Source organism: Schistocerca nitens, chromosome 11 (assembly GCF_023898315.1).
Source record: "Schistocerca nitens isolate TAMUIC-IGC-003100 chromosome 11, iqSchNite1.1, whole genome shotgun sequence".
Lineage (NCBI taxonomy): Eukaryota > Metazoa > Arthropoda > Insecta > Orthoptera > Acrididae > Schistocerca > Schistocerca nitens.
In genome coordinates, this window is record NC_064624.1 from 148,937,633 (window position 1) to 148,964,721 (window position 27,089).

General features: G+C 55.3%; 28 non-coding genes across 28 annotated transcripts; all 28 read right to left on the minus strand.

The window, feature by feature from the left end:
• Positions 1–526: 526 nt before the first annotated feature.
• On the minus strand, positions 527–645 carry LOC126214255 (5S ribosomal RNA). Its single transcript, XR_007541731.1, has one exon. It is a non-coding gene; the product is annotated as a 5S ribosomal RNA (ribosomal RNA).
• An 840-nt stretch (positions 646–1,485) lies between these two features.
• Positions 1,486–1,604, minus strand: LOC126214257 (5S ribosomal RNA). Its single transcript, XR_007541733.1, has one exon. It is a non-coding gene; the product is annotated as a 5S ribosomal RNA (ribosomal RNA).
• Positions 1,605–2,437: 833 nt separating this feature from the next.
• On the minus strand, positions 2,438–2,556 carry LOC126213678 (5S ribosomal RNA). The gene has a single exon (XR_007541336.1). It is a non-coding gene; the product is annotated as a 5S ribosomal RNA (ribosomal RNA).
• An 866-nt stretch (positions 2,557–3,422) lies between these two features.
• LOC126214258 (5S ribosomal RNA) lies at positions 3,423–3,541 on the minus strand. The gene has a single exon (XR_007541734.1). It is a non-coding gene; the product is annotated as a 5S ribosomal RNA (ribosomal RNA).
• An 833-nt stretch (positions 3,542–4,374) lies between these two features.
• On the minus strand, positions 4,375–4,493 carry LOC126213690 (5S ribosomal RNA). Its single transcript, XR_007541347.1, has one exon. It is a non-coding gene; the product is annotated as a 5S ribosomal RNA (ribosomal RNA).
• An 839-nt stretch (positions 4,494–5,332) lies between these two features.
• On the minus strand, positions 5,333–5,451 carry LOC126214259 (5S ribosomal RNA). Its single transcript, XR_007541735.1, has one exon. It is a non-coding gene; the product is annotated as a 5S ribosomal RNA (ribosomal RNA).
• Positions 5,452–6,283: 832 nt separating this feature from the next.
• LOC126213702 (5S ribosomal RNA) lies at positions 6,284–6,402 on the minus strand. Its single transcript, XR_007541358.1, has one exon. It is a non-coding gene; the product is annotated as a 5S ribosomal RNA (ribosomal RNA).
• Positions 6,403–7,269: 867 nt separating this feature from the next.
• Positions 7,270–7,388, minus strand: LOC126214261 (5S ribosomal RNA). Its single transcript, XR_007541736.1, has one exon. It is a non-coding gene; the product is annotated as a 5S ribosomal RNA (ribosomal RNA).
• An 840-nt stretch (positions 7,389–8,228) lies between these two features.
• LOC126214262 (5S ribosomal RNA) lies at positions 8,229–8,347 on the minus strand. The gene has a single exon (XR_007541737.1). It is a non-coding gene; the product is annotated as a 5S ribosomal RNA (ribosomal RNA).
• Positions 8,348–9,180: 833 nt separating this feature from the next.
• Positions 9,181–9,299, minus strand: LOC126213714 (5S ribosomal RNA). Its single transcript, XR_007541369.1, has one exon. It is a non-coding gene; the product is annotated as a 5S ribosomal RNA (ribosomal RNA).
• Positions 9,300–10,166: 867 nt separating this feature from the next.
• On the minus strand, positions 10,167–10,285 carry LOC126214263 (5S ribosomal RNA). Its single transcript, XR_007541738.1, has one exon. It is a non-coding gene; the product is annotated as a 5S ribosomal RNA (ribosomal RNA).
• An 838-nt stretch (positions 10,286–11,123) lies between these two features.
• On the minus strand, positions 11,124–11,242 carry LOC126214264 (5S ribosomal RNA). The gene has a single exon (XR_007541739.1). It is a non-coding gene; the product is annotated as a 5S ribosomal RNA (ribosomal RNA).
• Positions 11,243–12,082: 840 nt separating this feature from the next.
• Positions 12,083–12,201, minus strand: LOC126214265 (5S ribosomal RNA). The gene has a single exon (XR_007541740.1). It is a non-coding gene; the product is annotated as a 5S ribosomal RNA (ribosomal RNA).
• An 833-nt stretch (positions 12,202–13,034) lies between these two features.
• On the minus strand, positions 13,035–13,153 carry LOC126213726 (5S ribosomal RNA). The gene has a single exon (XR_007541380.1). It is a non-coding gene; the product is annotated as a 5S ribosomal RNA (ribosomal RNA).
• Positions 13,154–14,021: 868 nt separating this feature from the next.
• Positions 14,022–14,140, minus strand: LOC126214266 (5S ribosomal RNA). Its single transcript, XR_007541741.1, has one exon. It is a non-coding gene; the product is annotated as a 5S ribosomal RNA (ribosomal RNA).
• An 833-nt stretch (positions 14,141–14,973) lies between these two features.
• On the minus strand, positions 14,974–15,092 carry LOC126213738 (5S ribosomal RNA). Its single transcript, XR_007541391.1, has one exon. It is a non-coding gene; the product is annotated as a 5S ribosomal RNA (ribosomal RNA).
• An 867-nt stretch (positions 15,093–15,959) lies between these two features.
• On the minus strand, positions 15,960–16,078 carry LOC126214267 (5S ribosomal RNA). Its single transcript, XR_007541742.1, has one exon. It is a non-coding gene; the product is annotated as a 5S ribosomal RNA (ribosomal RNA).
• An 841-nt stretch (positions 16,079–16,919) lies between these two features.
• Positions 16,920–17,038, minus strand: LOC126214269 (5S ribosomal RNA). The gene has a single exon (XR_007541744.1). It is a non-coding gene; the product is annotated as a 5S ribosomal RNA (ribosomal RNA).
• Positions 17,039–17,869: 831 nt separating this feature from the next.
• On the minus strand, positions 17,870–17,988 carry LOC126214270 (5S ribosomal RNA). The gene has a single exon (XR_007541745.1). It is a non-coding gene; the product is annotated as a 5S ribosomal RNA (ribosomal RNA).
• Positions 17,989–18,833: 845 nt separating this feature from the next.
• Positions 18,834–18,952, minus strand: LOC126214272 (5S ribosomal RNA). The gene has a single exon (XR_007541746.1). It is a non-coding gene; the product is annotated as a 5S ribosomal RNA (ribosomal RNA).
• An 833-nt stretch (positions 18,953–19,785) lies between these two features.
• LOC126213750 (5S ribosomal RNA) lies at positions 19,786–19,904 on the minus strand. Its single transcript, XR_007541402.1, has one exon. It is a non-coding gene; the product is annotated as a 5S ribosomal RNA (ribosomal RNA).
• An 841-nt stretch (positions 19,905–20,745) lies between these two features.
• LOC126214273 (5S ribosomal RNA) lies at positions 20,746–20,864 on the minus strand. Its single transcript, XR_007541747.1, has one exon. It is a non-coding gene; the product is annotated as a 5S ribosomal RNA (ribosomal RNA).
• Positions 20,865–21,697: 833 nt separating this feature from the next.
• Positions 21,698–21,816, minus strand: LOC126213763 (5S ribosomal RNA). Its single transcript, XR_007541413.1, has one exon. It is a non-coding gene; the product is annotated as a 5S ribosomal RNA (ribosomal RNA).
• An 868-nt stretch (positions 21,817–22,684) lies between these two features.
• Positions 22,685–22,803, minus strand: LOC126214274 (5S ribosomal RNA). The gene has a single exon (XR_007541748.1). It is a non-coding gene; the product is annotated as a 5S ribosomal RNA (ribosomal RNA).
• An 833-nt stretch (positions 22,804–23,636) lies between these two features.
• On the minus strand, positions 23,637–23,755 carry LOC126213776 (5S ribosomal RNA). The gene has a single exon (XR_007541424.1). It is a non-coding gene; the product is annotated as a 5S ribosomal RNA (ribosomal RNA).
• An 868-nt stretch (positions 23,756–24,623) lies between these two features.
• Positions 24,624–24,742, minus strand: LOC126214275 (5S ribosomal RNA). The gene has a single exon (XR_007541749.1). It is a non-coding gene; the product is annotated as a 5S ribosomal RNA (ribosomal RNA).
• An 833-nt stretch (positions 24,743–25,575) lies between these two features.
• LOC126213788 (5S ribosomal RNA) lies at positions 25,576–25,694 on the minus strand. The gene has a single exon (XR_007541435.1). It is a non-coding gene; the product is annotated as a 5S ribosomal RNA (ribosomal RNA).
• Positions 25,695–26,562: 868 nt separating this feature from the next.
• Positions 26,563–26,681, minus strand: LOC126214276 (5S ribosomal RNA). Its single transcript, XR_007541750.1, has one exon. It is a non-coding gene; the product is annotated as a 5S ribosomal RNA (ribosomal RNA).
• Positions 26,682–27,089: the final 408 nt, after the last annotated feature.

Genomic DNA, 27,089 nt, shown 5'->3' on the forward strand with positions numbered 1-27,089 from the left:
CCACTGGTAGCGATGTGGGCTTCCTCGCCTCGCCTCGCCTCGCCTCGCCTCGCCTCGCCTCACACACCGGGTGTGTGCGTAGTTTGCAGTGCATTCACACCATTCCTATCCCTGTCCCCGTCCCGACTTGTCCCGACTTTGCTCGACTGCCGCTCGCTGCCGCTCGGGTCGTGGTCCATATGACAGCGCAAGCACGACAAACGTCTGCGGGACGAGACGAGACGAGACGACTAAGGGACAGATTCGTGATTACAAATCAAGTTTGGAACTCTACACTCCTACACAACAATAGGCGGTGACGTATTTCAGAAATCACCTGCCGATTCGTACCGTTTTGTCGTTTTCAAAGGCTTCCTGGCAAACTTGGTTAGCACATTCTCCCTCAAACTGAGTTAATTACTGCATTTTCGTACCATTGCAGTAGTATAAAAGGCTTAAGGAAGCATCTTTGTCACAACAGAAAGGTGGTTTGAAAATTGGGCTGGTAGGGGTAGCGACATAAAACAAAAAAAAAAAAAAGGAAGGAAGCCAACAGCACCCGGGTTTCCCAGGCGGTCACCCATCCAAGTACTAACCGGGCCCAATGATGCTTAACTTCGGTGATCGGACGAGAACCGGTGTATTCATCATGGTATGGCCGTTGGCACTCACGTAACGTAGGAGCACGGCAGAATTCGCGTTCGGCTTTTCTCCCAACACACAAAATGTTAGTTTTCGGCCGCATTTGACGAAAGCACTTCCTTCCGCAACAGCCAGTTCCTCGAGGACGGCGCGGGGGGCGCGCCCGGCGTCCCAGCAGAGCGACGGCCGAATTAGCGGGCGCACCGCCGCGTGTGTGAGACGCACTGCTGCTCGTTGCACCTCCGCGTGCAGCCTTCGACACTAGCGGAGGACGCATCTTGTCCCTGGTGTCCAGCGGACGGCCTGTGCGGGGTGTGGCAGTGTCGTGCTGGAGGGCGCCACTGGTAGCGATGTGGGCTTCCTCGCCTCGCCTCGCCTCGCCTCGCCTCGCCTCGCCTCACACACCGGGTGTGTGCGTAGTTTGCAGTGCATTCACACCATTCCTATCCCTGTCCCCGTCCCGACTTGTCCCGACTTTGCTCGACTGCCGCTCGCTGCCGCTCGGGTCGTGGTCCATATGACAGCGCAAGCACGACAAACGTCTGCGGGACGAGACGAGACGAGACGACTAAGGGACAGATTCGTGATTACAAATCAAGTTTGGAACTCTACACTCCTACACAACAATAGGCGGTGACGTATTTCAGAAATCACCTGCCGATTCGTACCGTTTTGTCGTTTTCAAAGGCTTCCTGGCAAACTTGGTTAGCACATTCTCCCTCAAACTGAGTTAATTACTGCATTTTCGTACCATTGCAGTAGTATAAAAGGCTTAAGGAAGCATCTTTGTCACAACAGAAAGGTGGTTTGAAAATTGGGCTGGTAGGGGTAGCGACATAAAACAAAAAAAAAAAAAAGGAAGGAAGCCAACAGCACCCGGGTTTCCCAGGCGGTCACCCATCCAAGTACTAACCGGGCCCAATGATGCTTAACTTCGGTGATCGGACGAGAACCGGTGTATTCATCATGGTATGGCCGTTGGCACTCACGTAACGTAGGAGCACGGCAGAATTCGCGTTCGGCTTTTCTCCCAACACACAAAATGTTAGTTTTCGGCCGCATTTGACGAAAGCACTTCCTTCCGCAACAGCCAGTTCCTCGAGGACGGCGCGGGGGGCGCGCCCGGCGTCCCAGCAGAGCGACGGCCGAATTAGCGGGCGCACCGCCGCGTGTGTGAGACGCACTGCTGCTCGTTGCACCTCCGCGTGCAGCCTTCGACACTAGCGGAGGACGCATCTTGTCCCTGGTGTCCAGCGGACGGCCTGTGCGGGGTGTGGCAGTGTCGTGCTGGAGGGCGCCACTGGTAGCGATGTGGGCTTCCTCGCCTCGCCTCGCCTCGCCTCACACACCGGGTGTGTGCGTAGTTTGCAGTGCATTCACACCAGTCCTATCCCTGTCCCCGTCCCGACTTGTCCCGACTTTGCTCGACTGCCGCTCGCTGCCGCTCGGGTCGTGGTCCATATGACAGCGCAAGCACGACAAACGTCTGCGGGACGAGACGAGACGAGACGAGACGACTAAGGAATAAATTCGTGATTACAAATCAAATTTCGAACTCTACACTCCTACACAACAATAGGCGGTGACGGATTTCAGAAATCACCTGCCGATTCGTACTGTTTTGTCGTTTTCAAAGTTTTCTTGGCAAACTTGCTTAGCAAATTCTCCCTCAAACTGAGTTAATTACTGCATTTTCGTACCATTGCAGTAGTTTAAAATGCTTAAGGAAGCATCTTTGTCACAACAGAAAGGTGGTTTGAAAATTGGGCTGGTAGGGGTAGCGACATAAAACAAAAAAAAAAAAAAAAAGGAAGGGAGCCAACAGCACCCGGGTTTCCCAGGTGGTCACCCATCCAAGTACTAACCGGGCCCAATGATGCTTAACTTCGGTGATCGGACGAGAACCGGTGTATTCATCATGGTATGGCCGTTGGCACTCACGTAACGTAGGAGCACGGCAGAATTCGCGTTCGGCTTTTCTCCCAACACACAAAATGTTAGTTTTCGGCCGCATTTGACGAAAGCACTTCCTTCCGCAACAGCCAGTTCCTCGAGGACGGCGCGGGGGGCGCGCCCGGCGTCCCAGCAGAGCGACGGCCGAATTAGCGGGCGCACCGCCGCGTGTGTGAGACGCACTGCTGCTCGTTGCACCTCCTGTCATTCGCAGGGCGCGTGCAGCCTTCGACACTAGCGGAGGGCGCATCTTGTCCCTGGTGTCCAGCGGAGGGCCTGTGCGGGGTGTGGCAGTGTCGTGCTGGAGGGCGCCACTGGTAGCGATGTGGGCTTCCTCGCCTCGCCTCGCCTCGCCTCGCCTCGCCTCGCCTCGCCTCGCCTCGCCCCACGCCGGGTGTGTGCGTAGTTTGCAGTGCATTCGCACCATTCCTATCCCTGTCCCCGTCCCGACTTGTCCCGACTTTGCTCGACTGCCGCTCGCTGCCGCTCGGGTCGTGGTCCATATGACAGCGCAAGCACGACAAACGTCTGCGGGACGAGACGAGACGAGACGACTAAGGGACAGATTCGTGATTACAAATCAAGTTTGGAACTCTACACTCCTACACAACAATAGGCGGTGACGTATTTCAGAAATCACCTGCCGATTCGTACCGTTTTGTCGTTTTCAAAGGCTTCCTGGCAAACTTGGTTAGCACATTCTCCCTCAAACTGAGTTAATTACTGCATTTTCGTACCATTGCAGTAGTATAAAAGGCTTAAGGAAGCATCTTTGTCACAACAGAAAGGTGGTTTGAAAATTGGGCTGGTAGGGGTAGCGACATAAAACAAAAAAAAAAAAGGAAGGAAGCCAACAGCACCCGGGTTTCCCAGGCGGTCACCCATCCAAGTACTAACCGGGCCCAATGATGCTTAACTTCGGTGATCGGACGAGAACCGGTGTATTCATCATGGTATGGCCGTTGGCACTCACGTAACGTAGGAGCACGGCAGAATTCGCGTTCGGCTTTTCTCCCAACACACAAAATGTTAGTTTTCGGCCGCATTTGACGAAAGCACTTCCTTCCGCAACAGCCAGTTCCTCGAGGACGGCGCGGGGGGCGCGCCCGGCGTCCCAGCAGAGCGACGGCCGAATTAGCGGGCGCACCGCCGCGTGTGTGAGACGCACTGCTGCTCGTTGCACCTCCGCGTGCAGCCTTCGACACTAGCGGAGGACGCATCTTGTCCCTGGTGTCCAGCGGACGGCCTGTGCGGGGTGTGGCAGTGTCGTGCTGGAGGGCGCCACTGGTAGCGATGTGGGCTTCCTCGCCTCGCCTCGCCTCGCCTCACACACCGGGTGTGTGCGTAGTTTGCAGTGCATTCACACCAGTCCTATCCCTGTCCCCGTCCCGACTTGTCCCGACTTTGCTCGACTGCCGCTCGCTGCCGCTCGGGTCGTGGTCCATATGACAGCGCAAGCACGACAAACGTCTGCGGGACGAGACGAGACGAGACGAGACGACTAAGGAATAAATTCGTGATTACAAATCAAATTTCGAACTCTACACTCCTACACAACAATAGGCGGTGACGGATTTCAGAAATCACCTGCCGATTCGTACTGTTTTGTCGTTTTCAAAGTTTTCTTGGCAAACTTGCTTAGCAAATTCTCCCTCAAACTGAGTTAATTACTGCATTTTCGTACCATTGCAGTAGTTTAAAATGCTTAAGGAAGCATCTTTGTCACAACAGAAAGGTGGTTTGAAAATTGGGCTGGTAGGGGTAGCGACATAAAACAAAAAAAAAAAAAAAAAGGAAGGGAGCCAACAGCACCCGGGTTTCCCAGGTGGTCACCCATCCAAGTACTAACCGGGCCCAATGATGCTTAACTTCGGTGATCGGACGAGAACCGGTGTATTCATCATGGTATGGCCGTTGGCACTCACGTAACGTAGGAGCACGGCAGAATTCGCGTTCGGCTTTTCTCCCAACACACAAAATGTTAGTTTTCGGCCGCATTTGACGAAAGCACTTCCTTCCGCAACAGCCAGTTCCTCGAGGACGGCGCGGGGGGCGCGCCCGGCGTCCCAGCAGAGCGACGGCCGAATTAGCGGGCGCACCGCCGCGTGTGTGAGACGCACTGCTGCTCGTTGCACCTCCGCGTGCAGCCTTCGACACTAGCGGAGGACGCATCTTGTCCCTGGTGTCCAGCGGACGGCCTGTGCGGGGTGTGGCAGTGTCGTGCTGGAGGGCGCCAGTGGTAGCGATGTGGGCTTCCTCGCCTCGCCTCGCCTCGCCTCGCCTCGCCTCGCCTCACACACCGGGTGTGTGCGTAGTTTGCAGTGCATTCACACCATTCCTATCCCTGTCCCCGTCCCGACTTGTCCCGACTTTGCTCGACTGCCGCTCGCTGCCGCTCGGGTCGTGGTCCATATGACAGCGCAAGCACGACAAACGTCTGCGGGACGAGACGAGACGAGACGACTAAGGGACAGATTCGTGATTACAAATCAAGTTTGGAACTCTACACTCCTACACAACAATAGGCGGTGACGTATTTCAGAAATCACCTGCCGATTCGTACCGTTTTGTCGTTTTCAAAGGCTTCCTGGCAAACTTGGTTAGCACATTCTCCCTCAAACTGAGTTAATTACTGCATTTTCGTACCATTGCAGTAGTATAAAAGGCTTAAGGAAGCATCTTTGTCACAACAGAAAGGTGGTTTGAAAATTGGGCTGGTAGGGGTAGCGACATAAAACAAAAAAAAAAAAAGGAAGGAAGCCAACAGCACCCGGGTTTCCCAGGCGGTCACCCATCCAAGTACTAACCGGGCCCAATGATGCTTAACTTCGGTGATCGGACGAGAACCGGTGTATTCATCATGGTATGGCCGTTGGCACTCACGTAACGTAGGAGCACGGCAGAATTCGCGTTCGGCTTTTCTCCCAACACACAAAATGTTAGTTTTCGGCCGCATTTGACGAAAGCACTTCCTTCCGCAACAGCCAGTTCCTCGAGGACGGCGCGGGGGGCGCGCCCGGCGTCCCAGCAGAGCGACGGCCGAATTAGCGGGCGCACCGCCGCGTGTGTGAGACGCACTGCTGCTCGTTGCACCTCCGCGTGCAGCCTTCGACACTAGCGGAGGACGCATCTTGTCCCTGGTGTCCAGCGGACGGCCTGTGCGGGGTGTGGCAGTGTCGTGCTGGAGGGCGCCACTGGTAGCGATGTGGGCTTCCTCGCCTCGCCTCGCCTCGCCTCACACACCGGGTGTGTGCGTAGTTTGCAGTGCATTCACACCAGTCCTATCCCTGTCCCCGTCCCGACTTGTCCCGACTTTGCTCGACTGCCGCTCGCTGCCGCTCGGGTCGTGGTCCATATGACAGCGCAAGCACGACAAACGTCTGCGGGACGAGACGAGACGAGACGAGACGACTAAGGAATAAATTCGTGATTACAAATCAAATTTCGAACTCTACACTCCTACACAACAATAGGCGGTGACGGATTTCAGAAATCACCTGCCGATTCGTACTGTTTTGTCGTTTTCAAAGTTTTCTTGGCAAACTTGCTTAGCAAATTCTCCCTCAAACTGAGTTAATTACTGCATTTTCGTACCATTGCAGTAGTTTAAAATGCTTAAGGAAGCATCTTTGTCACAACAGAAAGGTGGTTTGAAAATTGGGCTGGTAGGGGTAGCGACATAAAACAAAAAAAAAAAAAAAAGGAAGGGAGCCAACAGCACCCGGGTTTCCCAGGTGGTCACCCATCCAAGTACTAACCGGGCCCAATGATGCTTAACTTCGGTGATCGGACGAGAACCGGTGTATTCATCATGGTATGGCCGTTGGCACTCACGTAACGTAGGAGCACGGCAGAATTCGCGTTCGGCTTTTCTCCCAACACACAAAATGTTAGTTTTCGGCCGCATTTGACGAAAGCACTTCCTTCCGCAACAGCCAGTTCCTCGAGGACGGCGCGGGGGGCGCGCCCGGCGTCCCAGCAGAGCGACGGCCGAATTAGCGGGCGCACCGCCGCGTGTGTGAGACGCACTGCTGCTCGTTGCACCTCCTGTCATTCGCAGGGCGCGTGCAGCCTTCGACACTAGCGGAGGGCGCATCTTGTCCCTGGTGTCCAGCGGAGGGCCTGTGCGGGGTGTGGCAGTGTCGTGCTGGAGGGCGCCACTGGTAGCGATGTGGGCTTCCTCGCCTCGCCTCGCCTCGCCTCGCCTCGCCTCGCCTCGCCTCGCCTCGCCCCACGCCGGGTGTGTGCGTAGTTTGCAGTGCATTCGCACCATTCCTATCCCTGTCCCCGTCCCGACTTGTCCCGACTTTGCTCGACTGCCGCTCGCTGCCGCTCGGGTCGTGGTCCATATGACAGCGCAAGCACGACAAACGTCTGCGGGACGAGACGAGACGAGACGACTAAGGGACAGATTCGTGATTACAAATCAAGTTTGGAACTCTACACTCCTACACAACAATAGGCGGTGACGTATTTCAGAAATCACCTGCCGATTCGTACCGTTTTGTCGTTTTCAAAGGCTTCCTGGCAAACTTGGTTAGCACATTCTCCCTCAAACTGAGTTAATTACTGCATTTTCGTACCATTGCAGTAGTATAAAAGGCTTAAGGAAGCATCTTTGTCACAACAGAAAGGTGGTTTGAAAATTGGGCTGGTAGGGGTAGCGACATAAAACAAAAAAAAAAAAAGGAAGGAAGCCAACAGCACCCGGGTTTCCCAGGCGGTCACCCATCCAAGTACTAACCGGGCCCAATGATGCTTAACTTCGGTGATCGGACGAGAACCGGTGTATTCATCATGGTATGGCCGTTGGCACTCACGTAACGTAGGAGCACGGCAGAATTCGCGTTCGGCTTTTCTCCCAACACACAAAATGTTAGTTTTCGGCCGCATTTGACGAAAGCACTTCCTTCCGCAACAGCCAGTTCCTCGAGGACGGCGCGGGGGGCGCGCCCGGCGTCCCAGCAGAGCGACGGCCGAATTAGCGGGCGCACCGCCGCGTGTGTGAGACGCACTGCTGCTCGTTGCACCTCCGCGTGCAGCCTTCGACACTAGCGGAGGACGCATCTTGTCCCTGGTGTCCAGCGGACGGCCTGTGCGGGGTGTGGCAGTGTCGTGCTGGAGGGCGCCACTGGTAGCGATGTGGGCTTCCTCGCCTCGCCTCGCCTCGCCTCGCCTCGCCTCGCCTCACACACCGGGTGTGTGCGTAGTTTGCAGTGCATTCACACCATTCCTATCCCTGTCCCCGTCCCGACTTGTCCCGACTTTGCTCGACTGCCGCTCGCTGCCGCTCGGGTCGTGGTCCATATGACAGCGCAAGCACGACAAACGTCTGCGGGACGAGACGAGACGAGACGACTAAGGGACAGATTCGTGATTACAAATCAAGTTTGGAACTCTACACTCCTACACAACAATAGGCGGTGACGTATTTCAGAAATCACCTGCCGATTCGTACCGTTTTGTCGTTTTCAAAGGCTTCCTGGCAAACTTGGTTAGCACATTCTCCCTCAAACTGAGTTAATTACTGCATTTTCGTACCATTGCAGTAGTATAAAAGGCTTAAGGAAGCATCTTTGTCACAACAGAAAGGTGGTTTGAAAATTGGGCTGGTAGGGGTAGCGACATAAAACAAAAAAAAAAAAAAGGAAGGAAGCCAACAGCACCCGGGTTTCCCAGGCGGTCACCCATCCAAGTACTAACCGGGCCCAATGATGCTTAACTTCGGTGATCGGACGAGAACCGGTGTATTCATCATGGTATGGCCGTTGGCACTCACGTAACGTAGGAGCACGGCAGAATTCGCGTTCGGCTTTTCTCCCAACACACAAAATGTTAGTTTTCGGCCGCATTTGACGAAAGCACTTCCTTCCGCAACAGCCAGTTCCTCGAGGACGGCGCGGGGGGCGCGCCCGGCGTCCCAGCAGAGCGACGGCCGAATTAGCGGGCGCACCGCCGCGTGTGTGAGACGCACTGCTGCTCGTTGCACCTCCGCGTGCAGCCTTCGACACTAGCGGAGGACGCATCTTGTCCCTGGTGTCCAGCGGACGGCCTGTGCGGGGTGTGGCAGTGTCGTGCTGGAGGGCGCCACTGGTAGCGATGTGGGCTTCCTCGCCTCGCCTCGCCTCGCCTCACACACCGGGTGTGTGCGTAGTTTGCAGTGCATTCACACCAGTCCTATCCCTGTCCCCGTCCCGACTTGTCCCGACTTTGCTCGACTGCCGCTCGCTGCCGCTCGGGTCGTGGTCCATATGACAGCGCAAGCACGACAAACGTCTGCGGGACGAGACGAGACGAGACGAGACGACTAAGGAATAAATTCGTGATTACAAATCAAATTTCGAACTCTACACTCCTACACAACAATAGGCGGTGACGGATTTCAGAAATCACCTGCCGATTCGTACTGTTTTGTCGTTTTCAAAGTTTTCTTGGCAAACTTGCTTAGCAAATTCTCCCTCAAACTGAGTTAATTACTGCATTTTCGTACCATTGCAGTAGTTTAAAATGCTTAAGGAAGCATCTTTGTCACAACAGAAAGGTGGTTTGAAAATTGGGCTGGTAGGGGTAGCGACATAAAACAAAAAAAAAAAAAAAAAGGAAGGGAGCCAACAGCACCCGGGTTTCCCAGGTGGTCACCCATCCAAGTACTAACCGGGCCCAATGATGCTTAACTTCGGTGATCGGACGAGAACCGGTGTATTCATCATGGTATGGCCGTTGGCACTCACGTAACGTAGGAGCACGGCAGAATTCGCGTTCGGCTTTTCTCCCAACACACAAAATGTTAGTTTTCGGCCGCATTTGACGAAAGCACTTCCTTCCGCAACAGCCAGTTCCTCGAGGACGGCGCGGGGGGCGCGCCCGGCGTCCCAGCAGAGCGACGGCCGAATTAGCGGGCGCACCGCCGCGTGTGTGAGACGCACTGCTGCTCGTTGCACCTCCTGTCATTCGCAGGGCGCGTGCAGCCTTCGACACTAGCGGAGGGCGCATCTTGTCCCTGGTGTCCAGCGGAGGGCCTGTGCGGGGTGTGGCAGTGTCGTGCTGGAGGGCGCCACTGGTAGCGATGTGGGCTTCCTCGCCTCGCCTCGCCTCGCCTCGCCTCGCCTCGCCTCGCCTCGCCTCGCCCCACGCCGGGTGTGTGCGTAGTTTGCAGTGCATTCGCACCATTCCTATCCCTGTCCCCGTCCCGACTTGTCCCGACTTTGCTCGACTGCCGCTCGCTGCCGCTCGGGTCGTGGTCCATATGACAGCGCAAGCACGACAAACGTCTGCGGGACGAGACGAGACGAGACGACTAAGGGACAGATTCGTGATTACAAATCAAGTTTGGAACTCTACACTCCTACACAACAATAGGCGGTGACGTATTTCAGAAATCACCTGCCGATTCGTACCGTTTTGTCGTTTTCAAAGGCTTCCTGGCAAACTTGGTTAGCACATTCTCCCTCAAACTGAGTTAATTACTGCATTTTCGTACCATTGCAGTAGTATAAAAGGCTTAAGGAAGCATCTTTGTCACAACAGAAAGGTGGTTTGAAAATTGGGCTGGTAGGGGTAGCGACATAAAACAAAAAAAAAAAAAGGAAGGAAGCCAACAGCACCCGGGTTTCCCAGGCGGTCACCCATCCAAGTACTAACCGGGCCCAATGATGCTTAACTTCGGTGATCGGACGAGAACCGGTGTATTCATCATGGTATGGCCGTTGGCACTCACGTAACGTAGGAGCACGGCAGAATTCGCGTTCGGCTTTTCTCCCAACACACAAAATGTTAGTTTTCGGCCGCATTTGACGAAAGCACTTCCTTCCGCAACAGCCAGTTCCTCGAGGACGGCGCGGGGGGCGCGCCCGGCGTCCCAGCAGAGCGACGGCCGAATTAGCGGGCGCACCGCCGCGTGTGTGAGACGCACTGCTGCTCGTTGCACCTCCGCGTGCAGCCTTCGACACTAGCGGAGGACGCATCTTGTCCCTGGTGTCCAGCGGACGGCCTGTGCGGGGTGTGGCAGTGTCGTGCTGGAGGGCGCCACTGGTAGCGATGTGGGCTTCCTCGCCTCGCCTCGCCTCGCCTCGCCTCGCCTCGCCTCACACACCGGGTGTGTGCGTAGTTTGCAGTGCATTCACACCATTCCTATCCCTGTCCCCGTCCCGACTTGTCCCGACTTTGCTCGACTGCCGCTCGCTGCCGCTCGGGTCGTGGTCCATATGACAGCGCAAGCACGACAAACGTCTGCGGGACGAGACGAGACGAGACGACTAAGGGACAGATTCGTGATTACAAATCAAGTTTGGAACTCTACACTCCTACACAACAATAGGCGGTGACGTATTTCAGAAATCACCTGCCGATTCGTACCGTTTTGTCGTTTTCAAAGGCTTCCTGGCAAACTTGGTTAGCACATTCTCCCTCAAACTGAGTTAATTACTGCATTTTCGTACCATTGCAGTAGTATAAAAGGCTTAAGGAAGCATCTTTGTCACAACAGAAAGGTGGTTTGAAAATTGGGCTGGTAGGGGTAGCGACATAAAACAAAAAAAAAAAAGGAAGGAAGCCAACAGCACCCGGGTTTCCCAGGCGGTCACCCATCCAAGTACTAACCGGGCCCAATGATGCTTAACTTCGGTGATCGGACGAGAACCGGTGTATTCATCATGGTATGGCCGTTGGCACTCACGTAACGTAGGAGCACGGCAGAATTCGCGTTCGGCTTTTCTCCCAACACACAAAATGTTAGTTTTCGGCCGCATTTGACGAAAGCACTTCCTTCCGCAACAGCCAGTTCCTCGAGGACGGCGCGGGGGGCGCGCCCGGCGTCCCAGCAGAGCGACGGCCGAATTAGCGGGCGCACCGCCGCGTGTGTGAGACGCACTGCTGCTCGTTGCACCTCCGCGTGCAGCCTTCGACACTAGCGGAGGACGCATCTTGTCCCTGGTGTCCAGCGGACGGCCTGTGCGGGGTGTGGCAGTGTCGTGCTGGAGGGCGCCACTGGTAGCGATGTGGGCTTCCTCGCCTCGCCTCGCCTCGCCTCGCCTCGCCTCGCCTCACACACCGGGTGTGTGCGTAGTTTGCAGTGCATTCACACCATTCCTATCCCTGTCCCCGTCCCGACTTGTCCCGACTTTGCTCGACTGCCGCTCGCTGCCGCTCGGGTCGTGGTCCATATGACAGCGCAAGCACGACAAACGTCTGCGGGACGAGACGAGACGAGACGACTAAGGGACAGATTCGTGATTACAAATCAAGTTTGGAACTCTACACTCCTACACAACAATAGGCGGTGACGTATTTCAGAAATCACCTGCCGATTCGTACCGTTTTGTCGTTTTCAAAGGCTTCCTGGCAAACTTGGTTAGCACATTCTCCCTCAAACTGAGTTAATTACTGCATTTTCGTACCATTGCAGTAGTATAAAAGGCTTAAGGAAGCATCTTTGTCACAACAGAAAGGTGGTTTGAAAATTGGGCTGGTAGGGGTAGCGACATAAAACAAAAAAAAAAAAAAGGAAGGAAGCCAACAGCACCCGGGTTTCCCAGGCGGTCACCCATCCAAGTACTAACCGGGCCCAATGATGCTTAACTTCGGTGATCGGACGAGAACCGGTGTATTCATCATGGTATGGCCGTTGGCACTCACGTAACGTAGGAGCACGGCAGAATTCGCGTTCGGCTTTTCTCCCAACACACAAAATGTTAGTTTTCGGCCGCATTTGACGAAAGCACTTCCTTCCGCAACAGCCAGTTCCTCGAGGACGGCGCGGGGGGCGCGCCCGGCGTCCCAGCAGAGCGACGGCCGAATTAGCGGGCGCACCGCCGCGTGTGTGAGACGCACTGCTGCTCGTTGCACCTCCGCGTGCAGCCTTCGACACTAGCGGAGGACGCATCTTGTCCCTGGTGTCCAGCGGACGGCCTGTGCGGGGTGTGGCAGTGTCGTGCTGGAGGGCGCCACTGGTAGCGATGTGGGCTTCCTCGCCTCGCCTCGCCTCGCCTCACACACCGGGTGTGTGCGTAGTTTGCAGTGCATTCACACCAGTCCTATCCCTGTCCCCGTCCCGACTTGTCCCGACTTTGCTCGACTGCCGCTCGCTGCCGCTCGGGTCGTGGTCCATATGACAGCGCAAGCACGACAAACGTCTGCGGGACGAGACGAGACGAGACGAGACGACTAAGGAATAAATTCGTGATTACAAATCAAATTTCGAACTCTACACTCCTACACAACAATAGGCGGTGACGGATTTCAGAAATCACCTGCCGATTCGTACTGTTTTGTCGTTTTCAAAGTTTTCTTGGCAAACTTGCTTAGCAAATTCTCCCTCAAACTGAGTTAATTACTGCATTTTCGTACCATTGCAGTAGTTTAAAATGCTTAAGGAAGCATCTTTGTCACAACAGAAAGGTGGTTTGAAAATTGGGCTGGTAGGGGTAGCGACATAAAACAAAAAAAAAAAAAAAAAGGAAGGGAGCCAACAGCACCCGGGTTTCCCAGGTGGTCACCCATCCAAGTACTAACCGGGCCCAATGATGCTTAACTTCGGTGATCGGACGAGAACCGGTGTATTCATCATGGTATGGCCGTTGGCACTCACGTAACGTAGGAGCACGGCAGAATTCGCGTTCGGCTTTTCTCCCAACACACAAAATGTTAGTTTTCGGCCGCATTTGACGAAAGCACTTCCTTCCGCAACAGCCAGTTCCTCGAGGACGGCGCGGGGGGCGCGCCCGGCGTCCCAGCAGAGCGACGGCCGAATTAGCGGGCGCACCGCCGCGTGTGTGAGACGCACTGCTGCTCGTTGCACCTCCTGTCATTCGCAGGGCGCGTGCAGCCTTCGACACTAGCGGAGGGCGCATCTTGTCCCTGGTGTCCAGCGGAGGGCCTGTGCGGGGTGTGGCAGTGTCGTGCTGGAGGGCGCCACTGGTAGCGATGTGGGCTTCCTCGCCTCGCCTCGCCTCGCCTCGCCTCGCCTCGCCTCGCCTCGCCTCGCCCCACGCCGGGTGTGTGCGTAGTTTGCAGTGCATTCGCACCATTCCTATCCCTGTCCCCGTCCCGACTTGTCCCGACTTTGCTCGACTGCCGCTCGCTGCCGCTCGGGTCGTGGTCCATATGACAGCGCAAGCACGACAAACGTCTGCGGGACGAGACGAGACGAGACGACTAAGGGACAGATTCGTGATTACAAATCAAGTTTGGAACTCTACACTCCTACACAACAATAGGCGGTGACGTATTTCAGAAATCACCTGCCGATTCGTACCGTTTTGTCGTTTTCAAAGGCTTCCTGGCAAACTTGGTTAGCACATTCTCCCTCAAACTGAGTTAATTACTGCATTTTCGTACCATTGCAGTAGTATAAAAGGCTTAAGGAAGCATCTTTGTCACAACAGAAAGGTGGTTTGAAAATTGGGCTGGTAGGGGTAGCGACATAAAACAAAAAAAAAAAAAAGGAAGGAAGCCAACAGCACCCGGGTTTCCCAGGCGGTCACCCATCCAAGTACTAACCGGGCCCAATGATGCTTAACTTCGGTGATCGGACGAGAACCGGTGTATTCATCATGGTATGGCCGTTGGCACTCACGTAACGTAGGAGCACGGCAGAATTCGCGTTCGGCTTTTCTCCCAACACACAAAATGTTAGTTTTCGGCCGCATTTGACGAAAGCACTTCCTTCCGCAACAGCCAGTTCCTCGAGGACGGCGCGGGGGGCGCGCCCGGCGTCCCAGCAGAGCGACGGCCGAATTAGCGGGCGCACCGCCGCGTGTGTGAGACGCACTGCTGCTCGTTGCACCTCCGCGTGCAGCCTTCGACACTAGCGGAGGACGCATCTTGTCCCTGGTGTCCAGCGGACGGCCTGTGCGGGGTGTGGCAGTGTCGTGCTGGAGGGCGCCACTGGTAGCGATGTGGGCTTCCTCGCCTCGCCTCGCCTCGCCTCACACACCGGGTGTGTGCGTAGTTTGCAGTGCATTCACACCAGTCCTATCCCTGTCCCCGTCCCGACTTGTCCCGACTTTGCTCGACTGCCGCTCGCTGCCGCTCGGGTCGTGGTCCATATGACAGCGCAAGCACGACAAACGTCTGCGGGACGAGACGAGACGAGACGAGACGACTAAGGAATAAATTCGTGATTACAAATCAAATTTCGAACTCTACACTCCTACACAACAATAGGCGGTGACGGATTTCAGAAATCACCTGCCGATTCGTACTGTTTTGTCGTTTTCAAAGTTTTCTTGGCAAACTTGCTTAGCAAATTCTCCCTCAAACTGAGTTAATTACTGCATTTTCGTACCATTGCAGTAGTTTAAAATGCTTAAGGAAGCATCTTTGTCACAACAGAAAGGTGGTTTGAAAATTGGGCTGGTAGGGGTAGCGACATAAAACAAAAAAAAAAAAAAAAAGGAAGGGAGCCAACAGCACCCGGGTTTCCCAGGTGGTCACCCATCCAAGTACTAACCGGGCCCAATGATGCTTAACTTCGGTGATCGGACGAGAACCGGTGTATTCATCATGGTATGGCCGTTGGCACTCACGTAACGTAGGAGCACGGCAGAATTCGCGTTCGGCTTTTCTCCCAACACACAAAATGTTAGTTTTCGGCCGCATTTGACGAAAGCACTTCCTTCCGCAACAGCCAGTTCCTCGAGGACGGCGCGGGGGGCGCGCCCGGCGTCCCAGCAGAGCGACGGCCGAATTAGCGGGCGCACCGCCGCGTGTGTGAGACGCACTGCTGCTCGTTGCACCTCCTGTCATTCGCAGGGCGCGTGCAGCCTTCGACACTAGCGGAGGGCGCATCTTGTCCCTGGTGTCCAGCGGAGGGCCTGTGCGGGGTGTGGCAGTGTCGTGCTGGAGGGCGCCACTGGTAGCGATGTGGGCTTCCTCGCCTCGCCTCGCCTCGCCTCGCCTCGCCTCGCCTCGCCTCGCCTCGCCCCACGCCGGGTGTGTGCGTAGTTTGCAGTGCATTCGCACCATTCCTATCCCTGTCCCCGTCCCGACTTGTCCCGACTTTGCTCGACTGCCGCTCGCTGCCGCTCGGGTCGTGGTCCATATGACAGCGCAAGCACGACAAACGTCTGCGGGACGAGACGAGACGAGACGACTAAGGGACAGATTCGTGATTACAAATCAAGTTTGGAACTCTACACTCCTACACAACAATAGGCGGTGACGTATTTCAGAAATCACCTGCCGATTCGTACCGTTTTGTCGTTTTCAAAGGCTTCCTGGCAAACTTGGTTAGCACATTCTCCCTCAAACTGAGTTAATTACTGCATTTTCGTACCATTGCAGTAGTATAAAAGGCTTAAGGAAGCATCTTTGTCACAACAGAAAGGTGGTTTGAAAATTGGGCTGGTAGGGGTAGCGACATAAAACAAAAAAAAAAAAAGGAAGGAAGCCAACAGCACCCGGGTTTCCCAGGCGGTCACCCATCCAAGTACTAACCGGGCCCAATGATGCTTAACTTCGGTGATCGGACGAGAACCGGTGTATTCATCATGGTATGGCCGTTGGCACTCACGTAACGTAGGAGCACGGCAGAATTCGCGTTCGGCTTTTCTCCCAACACACAAAATGTTAGTTTTCGGCCGCATTTGACGAAAGCACTTCCTTCCGCAACAGCCAGTTCCTCGAGGACGGCGCGGGGGGCGCGCCCGGCGTCCCAGCAGAGCGACGGCCGAATTAGCGGGCGCACCGCCGCGTGTGTGAGACGCACTGCTGCTCGTTGCACCTCCGCGTGCAGCCTTCGACACTAGCGGAGGACGCATCTTGTCCCTGGTGTCCAGCGGACGGCCTGTGCGGGGTGTGGCAGTGTCGTGCTGGAGGGCGCCACTGGTAGCGATGTGGGCTTCCTCGCCTCGCCTCGCCTCGCCTCGCCTCGCCTCGCCTCACACACCGGGTGTGTGCGTAGTTTGCAGTGCATTCACACCATTCCTATCCCTGTCCCCGTCCCGACTTGTCCCGACTTTGCTCGACTGCCGCTCGCTGCCGCTCGGGTCGTGGTCCATATGACAGCGCAAGCACGACAAACGTCTGCGGGACGAGACGAGACGAGACGACTAAGGGACAGATTCGTGATTACAAATCAAGTTTGGAACTCTACACTCCTACACAACAATAGGCGGTGACGTATTTCAGAAATCACCTGCCGATTCGTACCGTTTTGTCGTTTTCAAAGGCTTCCTGGCAAACTTGGTTAGCACATTCTCCCTCAAACTGAGTTAATTACTGCATTTTCGTACCATTGCAGTAGTATAAAAGGCTTAAGGAAGCATCTTTGTCACAACAGAAAGGTGGTTTGAAAATTGGGCTGGTAGGGGTAGCGACATAAAACAAAAAAAAAAAAAAAGGAAGGAAGCCAACAGCACCCGGGTTTCCCAGGCGGTCACCCATCCAAGTACTAACCGGGCCCAATGATGCTTAACTTCGGTGATCGGACGAGAACCGGTGTATTCATCATGGTATGGCCGTTGGCACTCACGTAACGTAGGAGCACGGCAGAATTCGCGTTCGGCTTTTCTCCCAACACACAAAATGTTAGTTTTCGGCCGCATTTGACGAAAGCACTTCCTTCCGCAACAGCCAGTTCCTCGAGGACGGCGCGGGGGGCGCGCCCGGCGTCCCAGCAGAGCGACGGCCGAATTAGCGGGCGCACCGCCGCGTGTGTGAGACGCACTGCTGCTCGTTGCACCTCCGCGTGCAGCCTTCGACACTAGCGGAGGACGCATCTTGTCCCTGGTGTCCAGCGGACGGCCTGTGCGGGGTGTGGCAGTGTCGTGCTGGAGGGCGCCACTGGTAGCGATGTGGGCTTCCTCGCCTCGCCTCGCCTCGCCTCACACACCGGGTGTGTGCGTAGTTTGCAGTGCATTCACACCAGTCCTATCCCTGTCCCCGTCCCGACTTGTCCCGACTTTGCTCGACTGCCGCTCGCTGCCGCTCGGGTCGTGGTCCATATGACAGCGCAAGCACGACAAACGTCTGCGGGACGAGACGAGACGAGACGAGACGACTAAGGAATAAATTCGTGATTACAAATCAAATTTCGAACTCTACACTCCTACACAACAATAGGCGGTGACGGATTTCAGAAATCACCTGCCGATTCGTACCGTTTTGTCGTTTTCAAAGGCTTCCTGGCAAACTTGGTTAGCACATTCTCCCTCAAACTGAGTTAATTACTGCATTTTCGTACCATTGCAGTAGTATAAAAGGCTTAAGGAAGCATCTTTGTCACAACAGAAAGGTGGTTTGAAAATTGGGCTGGTAGGGGTAGCGACATAAAACAAAAAAAAAAAAAAAGGAAGGAAGCCAACAGCACCCGGGTTTCCCAGGCGGTCACCCATCCAAGTACTAACCGGGCCCAATGATGCTTAACTTCGGTGATCGGACGAGAACCGGTGTATTCATCATGGTATGGCCGTTGGCACTCACGTAACGTAGGAGCACGGCAGAATTCGCGTTCGGCTTTTCTCCCAACACACAAAATGTTAGTTTTCGGCCGCATTTGACGAAAGCACTTCCTTCCGCAACAGCCAGTTCCTCGAGGACGGCGCGGGGGGCGCGCCCGGCGTCCCAGCAGAGCGACGGCCGAATTAGCGGGCGCACCGCCGCGTGTGTGAGACGCACTGCTGCTCGTTGCACCTCCGCGTGCAGCCTTCGACACTAGCGGAGGACGCATCTTGTCCCTGGTGTCCAGCGGACGGCCTGTGCGGGGTGTGGCAGTGTCGTGCTGGAGGGCGCCACTGGTAGCGATGTGGGCTTCCTCGCCTCGCCTCGCCTCGCCTCGCCTCGCCTCGCCTCGCCTCACACACCGGGTGTGTGCGTAGTTTGCAGTGCATTCACACCATTCCTATCCCTGTCCCCGTCCCGACTTGTCCCGACTTTGCTCGACTGCCGCTCGCTGCCGCTCGGGTCGTGGTCCATATGACAGCGCAAGCACGACAAACGTCTGCGGGACGAGACGAGACGAGACGACTAAGGGACAGATTCGTGATTACAAATCAAGTTTGGAACTCTACACTCCTACACAACAATAGGCGGTGACGTATTTCAGAAATCACCTGCCGATTCGTACCGTTTTGTCGTTTTCAAAGGCTTCCTGGCAAACTTGGTTAGCACATTCTCCCTCAAACTGAGTTAATTACTGCATTTTCGTACCATTGCAGTAGTATAAAAGGCTTAAGGAAGCATCTTTGTCACAACAGAAAGGTGGTTTGAAAATTGGGCTGGTAGGGGTAGCGACATAAAACAAAAAAAAAAAAAAGGAAGGAAGCCAACAGCACCCGGGTTTCCCAGGCGGTCACCCATCCAAGTACTAACCGGGCCCAATGATGCTTAACTTCGGTGATCGGACGAGAACCGGTGTATTCATCATGGTATGGCCGTTGGCACTCACGTAACGTAGGAGCACGGCAGAATTCGCGTTCGGCTTTTCTCCCAACACACAAAATGTTAGTTTTCGGCCGCATTTGACGAAAGCACTTCCTTCCGCAACAGCCAGTTCCTCGAGGACGGCGCGGGGGGCGCGCCCGGCGTCCCAGCAGAGCGACGGCCGAATTAGCGGGCGCACCGCCGCGTGTGTGAGACGCACTGCTGCTCGTTGCACCTCCGCGTGCAGCCTTCGACACTAGCGGAGGACGCATCTTGTCCCTGGTGTCCAGCGGACGGCCTGTGCGGGGTGTGGCAGTGTCGTGCTGGAGGGCGCCACTGGTAGCGATGTGGGCTTCCTCGCCTCGCCTCGCCTCGCCTCACACACCGGGTGTGTGCGTAGTTTGCAGTGCATTCACACCAGTCCTATCCCTGTCCCCGTCCCGACTTGTCCCGACTTTGCTCGACTGCCGCTCGCTGCCGCTCGGGTCGTGGTCCATATGACAGCGCAAGCACGACAAACGTCTGCGGGACGAGACGAGACGAGACGAGACGACTAAGGAATAAATTCGTGATTACAAATCAAATTTCGAACTCTACACTCCTACACAACAATAGGCGGTGACGGATTTCAGAAATCACCTGCCGATTCGTACTGTTTTGTCGTTTTCAAAGTTTTCTTGGCAAACTTGCTTAGCAAATTCTCCCTCAAACTGAGTTAATTACTGCATTTTCGTACCATTGCAGTAGTTTAAAATGCTTAAGGAAGCATCTTTGTCACAACAGAAAGGTGGTTTGAAAATTGGGCTGGTAGGGGTAGCGACATAAAACAAAAAAAAAAAAAAAAAGGAAGGGAGCCAACAGCACCCGGGTTTCCCAGGTGGTCACCCATCCAAGTACTAACCGGGCCCAATGATGCTTAACTTCGGTGATCGGACGAGAACCGGTGTATTCATCATGGTATGGCCGTTGGCACTCACGTAACGTAGGAGCACGGCAGAATTCGCGTTCGGCTTTTCTCCCAACACACAAAATGTTAGTTTTCGGCCGCATTTGACGAAAGCACTTCCTTCCGCAACAGCCAGTTCCTCGAGGACGGCGCGGGGGGCGCGCCCGGCGTCCCAGCAGAGCGACGGCCGAATTAGCGGGCGCACCGCCGCGTGTGTGAGACGCACTGCTGCTCGTTGCACCTCCGCGTGCAGCCTTCGACACTAGCGGAGGACGCATCTTGTCCCTGGTGTCCAGCGGACGGCCTGTGCGGGGTGTGGCAGTGTCGTGCTGGAGGGCGCCACTGGTAGCGATGTGGGCTTCCTCGCCTCGCCTCGCCTCGCCTCGCCTCGCCTCGCCTCACACACCGGGTGTGTGCGTAGTTTGCAGTGCATTCACACCATTCCTATCCCTGTCCCCGTCCCGACTTGTCCCGACTTTGCTCGACTGCCGCTCGCTGCCGCTCGGGTCGTGGTCCATATGACAGCGCAAGCACGACAAACGTCTGCGGGACGAGACGAGACGAGACGACTAAGGGACAGATTCGTGATTACAAATCAAGTTTGGAACTCTACACTCCTACACAACAATAGGCGGTGACGTATTTCAGAAATCACCTGCCGATTCGTACCGTTTTGTCGTTTTCAAAGGCTTCCTGGCAAACTTGGTTAGCACATTCTCCCTCAAACTGAGTTAATTACTGCATTTTCGTACCATTGCAGTAGTATAAAAGGCTTAAGGAAGCATCTTTGTCACAACAGAAAGGTGGTTTGAAAATTGGGCTGGTAGGGGTAGCGACATAAAACAAAAAAAAAAAAAAAGGAAGGAAGCCAACAGCACCCGGGTTTCCCAGGCGGTCACCCATCCAAGTACTAACCGGGCCCAATGATGCTTAACTTCGGTGATCGGACGAGAACCGGTGTATTCATCATGGTATGGCCGTTGGCACTCACGTAACGTAGGAGCACGGCAGAATTCGCGTTCGGCTTTTCTCCCAACACACAAAATGTTAGTTTTCGGCCGCATTTGACGAAAGCACTTCCTTCCGCAACAGCCAGTTCCTCGAGGACGGCGCGGGGGGCGCGCCCGGCGTCCCAGCAGAGCGACGGCCGAATTAGCGGGCGCACCGCCGCGTGTGTGAGACGCACTGCTGCTCGTTGCACCTCCGCGTGCAGCCTTCGACACTAGCGGAGGACGCATCTTGTCCCTGGTGTCCAGCGGACGGCCTGTGCGGGGTGTGGCAGTGTCGTGCTGGAGGGCGCCACTGGTAGCGATGTGGGCTTCCTCGCCTCGCCTCGCCTCGCCTCACACACCGGGTGTGTGCGTAGTTTGCAGTGCATTCACACCAGTCCTATCCCTGTCCCCGTCCCGACTTGTCCCGACTTTGCTCGACTGCCGCTCGCTGCCGCTCGGGTCGTGGTCCATATGACAGCGCAAGCACGACAAACGTCTGCGGGACGAGACGAGACGAGACGAGACGACTAAGGAATAAATTCGTGATTACAAATCAAATTTCGAACTCTACACTCCTACACAACAATAGGCGGTGACGGATTTCAGAAATCACCTGCCGATTCGTACTGTTTTGTCGTTTTCAAAGTTTTCTTGGCAAACTTGCTTAGCAAATTCTCCCTCAAACTGAGTTAATTACTGCATTTTCGTACCATTGCAGTAGTTTAAAATGCTTAAGGAAGCATCTTTGTCACAACAGAAAGGTGGTTTGAAAATTGGGCTGGTAGGGGTAGCGACATAAAACAAAAAAAAAAAAAAAAAGGAAGGGAGCCAACAGCACCCGGGTTTCCCAGGTGGTCACCCATCCAAGTACTAACCGGGCCCAATGATGCTTAACTTCGGTGATCGGACGAGAACCGGTGTATTCATCATGGTATGGCCGTTGGCACTCACGTAACGTAGGAGCACGGCAGAATTCGCGTTCGGCTTTTCTCCCAACACACAAAATGTTAGTTTTCGGCCGCATTTGACGAAAGCACTTCCTTCCGCAACAGCCAGTTCCTCGAGGACGGCGCGGGGGGCGCGCCCGGCGTCCCAGCAGAGCGACGGCCGAATTAGCGGGCGCACCGCCGCGTGTGTGAGACGCACTGCTGCTCGTTGCACCTCCTGTCATTCGCAGGGCGCGTGCAGCCTTCGACACTAGCGGAGGGCGCATCTTGTCCCTGGTGTCCAGCGGAGGGCCTGTGCGGGGTGTGGCAGTGTCGTGCTGGAGGGCGCCACTGGTAGCGATGTGGGCTTCCTCGCCTCGCCTCGCCTCGCCTCGCCTCGCCTCGCCTCGCCTCGCCTCGCCCCACGCCGGGTGTGTGCGTAGTTTGCAGTGCATTCGCACCATTCCTATCCCTGTCCCCGTCCCGACTTGTCCCGACTTTGCTCGACTGCCGCTCGCTGCCGCTCGGGTCGTGGTCCATATGACAGCGCAAGCACGACAAACGTCTGCGGGACGAGACGAGACGAGACGACTAAGGGACAGATTCGTGATTACAAATCAAGTTTGGAACTCTACACTCCTACACAACAATAGGCGGTGACGTATTTCAGAAATCACCTGCCGATTCGTACCGTTTTGTCGTTTTCAAAGGCTTCCTGGCAAACTTGGTTAGCACATTCTCCCTCAAACTGAGTTAATTACTGCATTTTCGTACCATTGCAGTAGTATAAAAGGCTTAAGGAAGCATCTTTGTCACAACAGAAAGGTGGTTTGAAAATTGGGCTGGTAGGGGTAGCGACATAAAACAAAAAAAAAAAAAAGGAAGGAAGCCAACAGCACCCGGGTTTCCCAGGCGGTCACCCATCCAAGTACTAACCGGGCCCAATGATGCTTAACTTCGGTGATCGGACGAGAACCGGTGTATTCATCATGGTATGGCCGTTGGCACTCACGTAACGTAGGAGCACGGCAGAATTCGCGTTCGGCTTTTCTCCCAACACACAAAATGTTAGTTTTCGGCCGCATTTGACGAAAGCACTTCCTTCCGCAACAGCCAGTTCCTCGAGGACGGCGCGGGGGGCGCGCCCGGCGTCCCAGCAGAGCGACGGCCGAATTAGCGGGCGCACCGCCGCGTGTGTGAGACGCACTGCTGCTCGTTGCACCTCCGCGTGCAGCCTTCGACACTAGCGGAGGACGCATCTTGTCCCTGGTGTCCAGCGGACGGCCTGTGCGGGGTGTGGCAGTGTCGTGCTGGAGGGCGCCACTGGTAGCGATGTGGGCTTCCTCGCCTCGCCTCGCCTCGCCTCACACACCGGGTGTGTGCGTAGTTTGCAGTGCATTCACACCAGTCCTATCCCTGTCCCCGTCCCGACTTGTCCCGACTTTGCTCGACTGCCGCTCGCTGCCGCTCGGGTCGTGGTCCATATGACAGCGCAAGCACGACAAACGTCTGCGGGACGAGACGAGACGAGACGAGACGACTAAGGAATAAATTCGTGATTACAAATCAAATTTCGAACTCTACACTCCTACACAACAATAGGCGGTGACGGATTTCAGAAATCACCTGCCGATTCGTACTGTTTTGTCGTTTTCAAAGTTTTCTTGGCAAACTTGCTTAGCAAATTCTCCCTCAAACTGAGTTAATTACTGCATTTTCGTACCATTGCAGTAGTTTAAAATGCTTAAGGAAGCATCTTTGTCACAACAGAAAGGTGGTTTGAAAATTGGGCTGGTAGGGGTAGCGACATAAAACAAAAAAAAAAAAAAAAAGGAAGGGAGCCAACAGCACCCGGGTTTCCCAGGTGGTCACCCATCCAAGTACTAACCGGGCCCAATGATGCTTAACTTCGGTGATCGGACGAGAACCGGTGTATTCATCATGGTATGGCCGTTGGCACTCACGTAACGTAGGAGCACGGCAGAATTCGCGTTCGGCTTTTCTCCCAACACACAAAATGTTAGTTTTCGGCCGCATTTGACGAAAGCACTTCCTTCCGCAACAGCCAGTTCCTCGAGGACGGCGCGGGGGGCGCGCCCGGCGTCCCAGCAGAGCGACGGCCGAATTAGCGGGCGCACCGCCGCGTGTGTGAGACGCACTGCTGCTCGTTGCACCTCCTGTCATTCGCAGGGCGCGTGCAGCCTTCGACACTAGCGGAGGGCGCATCTTGTCCCTGGTGTCCAGCGGAGGGCCTGTGCGGGGTGTGGCAGTGTCGTGCTGGAGGGCGCCACTGGTAGCGATGTGGGCTTCCTCGCCTCGCCTCGCCTCGCCTCGCCTCGCCTCGCCTCGCCTCGCCTCGCCCCACGCCGGGTGTGTGCGTAGTTTGCAGTGCATTCGCACCATTCCTATCCCTGTCCCCGTCCCGACTTGTCCCGACTTTGCTCGACTGCCGCTCGCTGCCGCTCGGGTCGTGGTCCATATGACAGCGCAAGCACGACAAACGTCTGCGGGACGAGACGAGACGAGACGACTAAGGGACAGATTCGTGATTACAAATCAAGTTTGGAACTCTACACTCCTACACAACAATAGGCGGTGACGTATTTCAGAAATCACCTGCCGATTCGTACCGTTTTGTCGTTTTCAAAGGCTTCCTGGCAAACTTGGTTAGCACATTCTCCCTCAAACTGAGTTAATTACTGCATTTTCGTACCATTGCAGTAGTATAAAAGGCTTAAGGAAGCATCTTTGTCACAACAGAAAGGTGGTTTGAAAATTGGGCTGGTAGGGGTAGCGACATAAAACAAAAAAAAAAAAAAGGAAGGAAGCCAACAGCACCCGGGTTTCCCAGGCGGTCACCCATCCAAGTACTAACCGGGCCCAATGATGCTTAACTTCGGTGATCGGACGAGAACCGGTGTATTCATCATGGTATGGCCGTTGGCACTCACGTAACGTAGGAGCACGGCAGAATTCGCGTTCGGCTTTTCTCCCAACACACAAAATGTTAGTTTTCGGCCGCATTTGACGAAAGCACTTCCTTCCGCAACAGCCAGTTCCTCGAGGACGGCGCGGGGGGCGCGCCCGGCGTCCCAGCAGAGCGACGGCCGAATTAGCGGGCGCACCGCCGCGTGTGTGAGACGCACTGCTGCTCGTTGCACCTCCGCGTGCAGCCTTCGACACTAGCGGAGGACGCATCTTGTCCCTGGTGTCCAGCGGACGGCCTGTGCGGGGTGTGGCAGTGTCGTGCTGGAGGGCGCCACTGGTAGCGATGTGGGCTTCCTCGCCTCGCCTCGCCTCGCCTCACACACCGGGTGTGTGCGTAGTTTGCAGTGCATTCACACCAGTCCTATCCCTGTCCCCGTCCCGACTTGTCCCGACTTTGCTCGACTGCCGCTCGCTGCCGCTCGGGTCGTGGTCCATATGACAGCGCAAGCACGACAAACGTCTGCGGGACGAGACGAGACGAGACGAGACGACTAAGGAATAAATTCGTGATTACAAATCAAATTTCGAACTCTACACTCCTACACAACAATAGGCGGTGACGGATTTCAGAAATCACCTGCCGATTCGTACTGTTTTGTCGTTTTCAAAGTTTTCTTGGCAAACTTGCTTAGCAAATTCTCCCTCAAACTGAGTTAATTACTGCATTTTCGTACCATTGCAGTAGTTTAAAATGCTTAAGGAAGCATCTTTGTCACAACAGAAAGGTGGTTTGAAAATTGGGCTGGTAGGGGTAGCGACATAAAACAAAAAAAAAAAAAAAAAGGAAGGGAGCCAACAGCACCCGGGTTTCCCAGGTGGTCACCCATCCAAGTACTAACCGGGCCCAATGATGCTTAACTTCGGTGATCGGACGAGAACCGGTGTATTCATCATGGTATGGCCGTTGGCACTCACGTAACGTAGGAGCACGGCAGAATTCGCGTTCGGCTTTTCTCCCAACACACAAAATGTTAGTTTTCGGCCGCATTTGACGAAAGCACTTCCTTCCGCAACAGCCAGTTCCTCGAGGACGGCGCGGGGGGCGCGCCCGGCGTCCCAGCAGAGCGACGGCCGAATTAGCGGGCGCACCGCCGCGTGTGTGAGACGCACTGCTGCTCGTTGCACCTCCTGTCATTCGCAGGGCGCGTGCAGCCTTCGACACTAGCGGAGGGCGCATCTTGTCCCTGGTGTCCAGCGGAGGGCCTGTGCGGGGTGTGGCAGTGTCGTGCTGGAGGGCGCCACTGGTAGCGATGTGGGCTTCCTCGCCTCGCCTCGCCTCGCCTCGCCTCGCCTCGCCTCGCCTCGCCTCGCCCCACGCCGGGTGTGTGCGTAGTTTGCAGTGCATTCGCACCATTCCTATCCCTGTCCCCGTCCCGACTTGTCCCGACTTTGCTCGACTGCCGCTCGCTGCCGCTCGGGTCGTGGTCCATATGACAGCGCAAGCACGACAAACGTCTGCGGGACGAGACGAGACGAGACGACTAAGGGACAGATTCGTGATTACAAATCAAGTTTGGAACTCTACACTCCTACACAACAATAGGCGGTGACGTATTTCAGAAATCACCTGCCGATTCGTACCGTTTTGTCGTTTTCAAAGGCTTCCTGGCAAACTTGGTTAGCACATTCTCCCTCAAACTGAGTTAATTACTGCATTTTCGTACCATTGCAGTAGTATAAAAGGCTTAAGGAAGCATCTTTGTCACAACAGAAAGGTGGTTTGAAAATTGGGCTGGTAGGGGTAGCGACATAAAACAAAAAAAAAAAAAAGGAAGGAAGCCAACAGCACCCGGGTTTCCCAGGCGGTCACCCATCCAAGTACTAACCGGGCCCAATGATGCTTAACTTCGGTGATCGGACGAGAACCGGTGTATTCATCATGGTATGGCCGTTGGCACTCACGTAACGTAGGAGCACGGCAGAATTCGCGTTCGGCTTTTCTCCCAACACACAAAATGTTAGTTTTCGGCCGCATTTGACGAAAGCACTTCCTTCCGCAACAGCCAGTTCCTCGAGGACGGCGCGGGGGGCGCGCCCGGCGTCCCAGCAGAGCGACGGCCGAATTAGCGGGCGCACCGCCGCGTGTGTGAGACGCACTGCTGCTCGTTGCACCTCCGCGTGCAGCCTTCGACACTAGCGGAGGACGCATCTTGTCCCTGGTGTCCAGCGGACGGCCTGTGCGGGGTGTGGCAGTGTCGTGCTGGAGGGCGCCACTGGTAGCGATGTGGGCTTCCTCGCCTCGCCTCGCCTCGCCTCGCCTCGCCTCGCCTCACACACCGGGTGTGTGCGTAGTTTGCAGTGCAT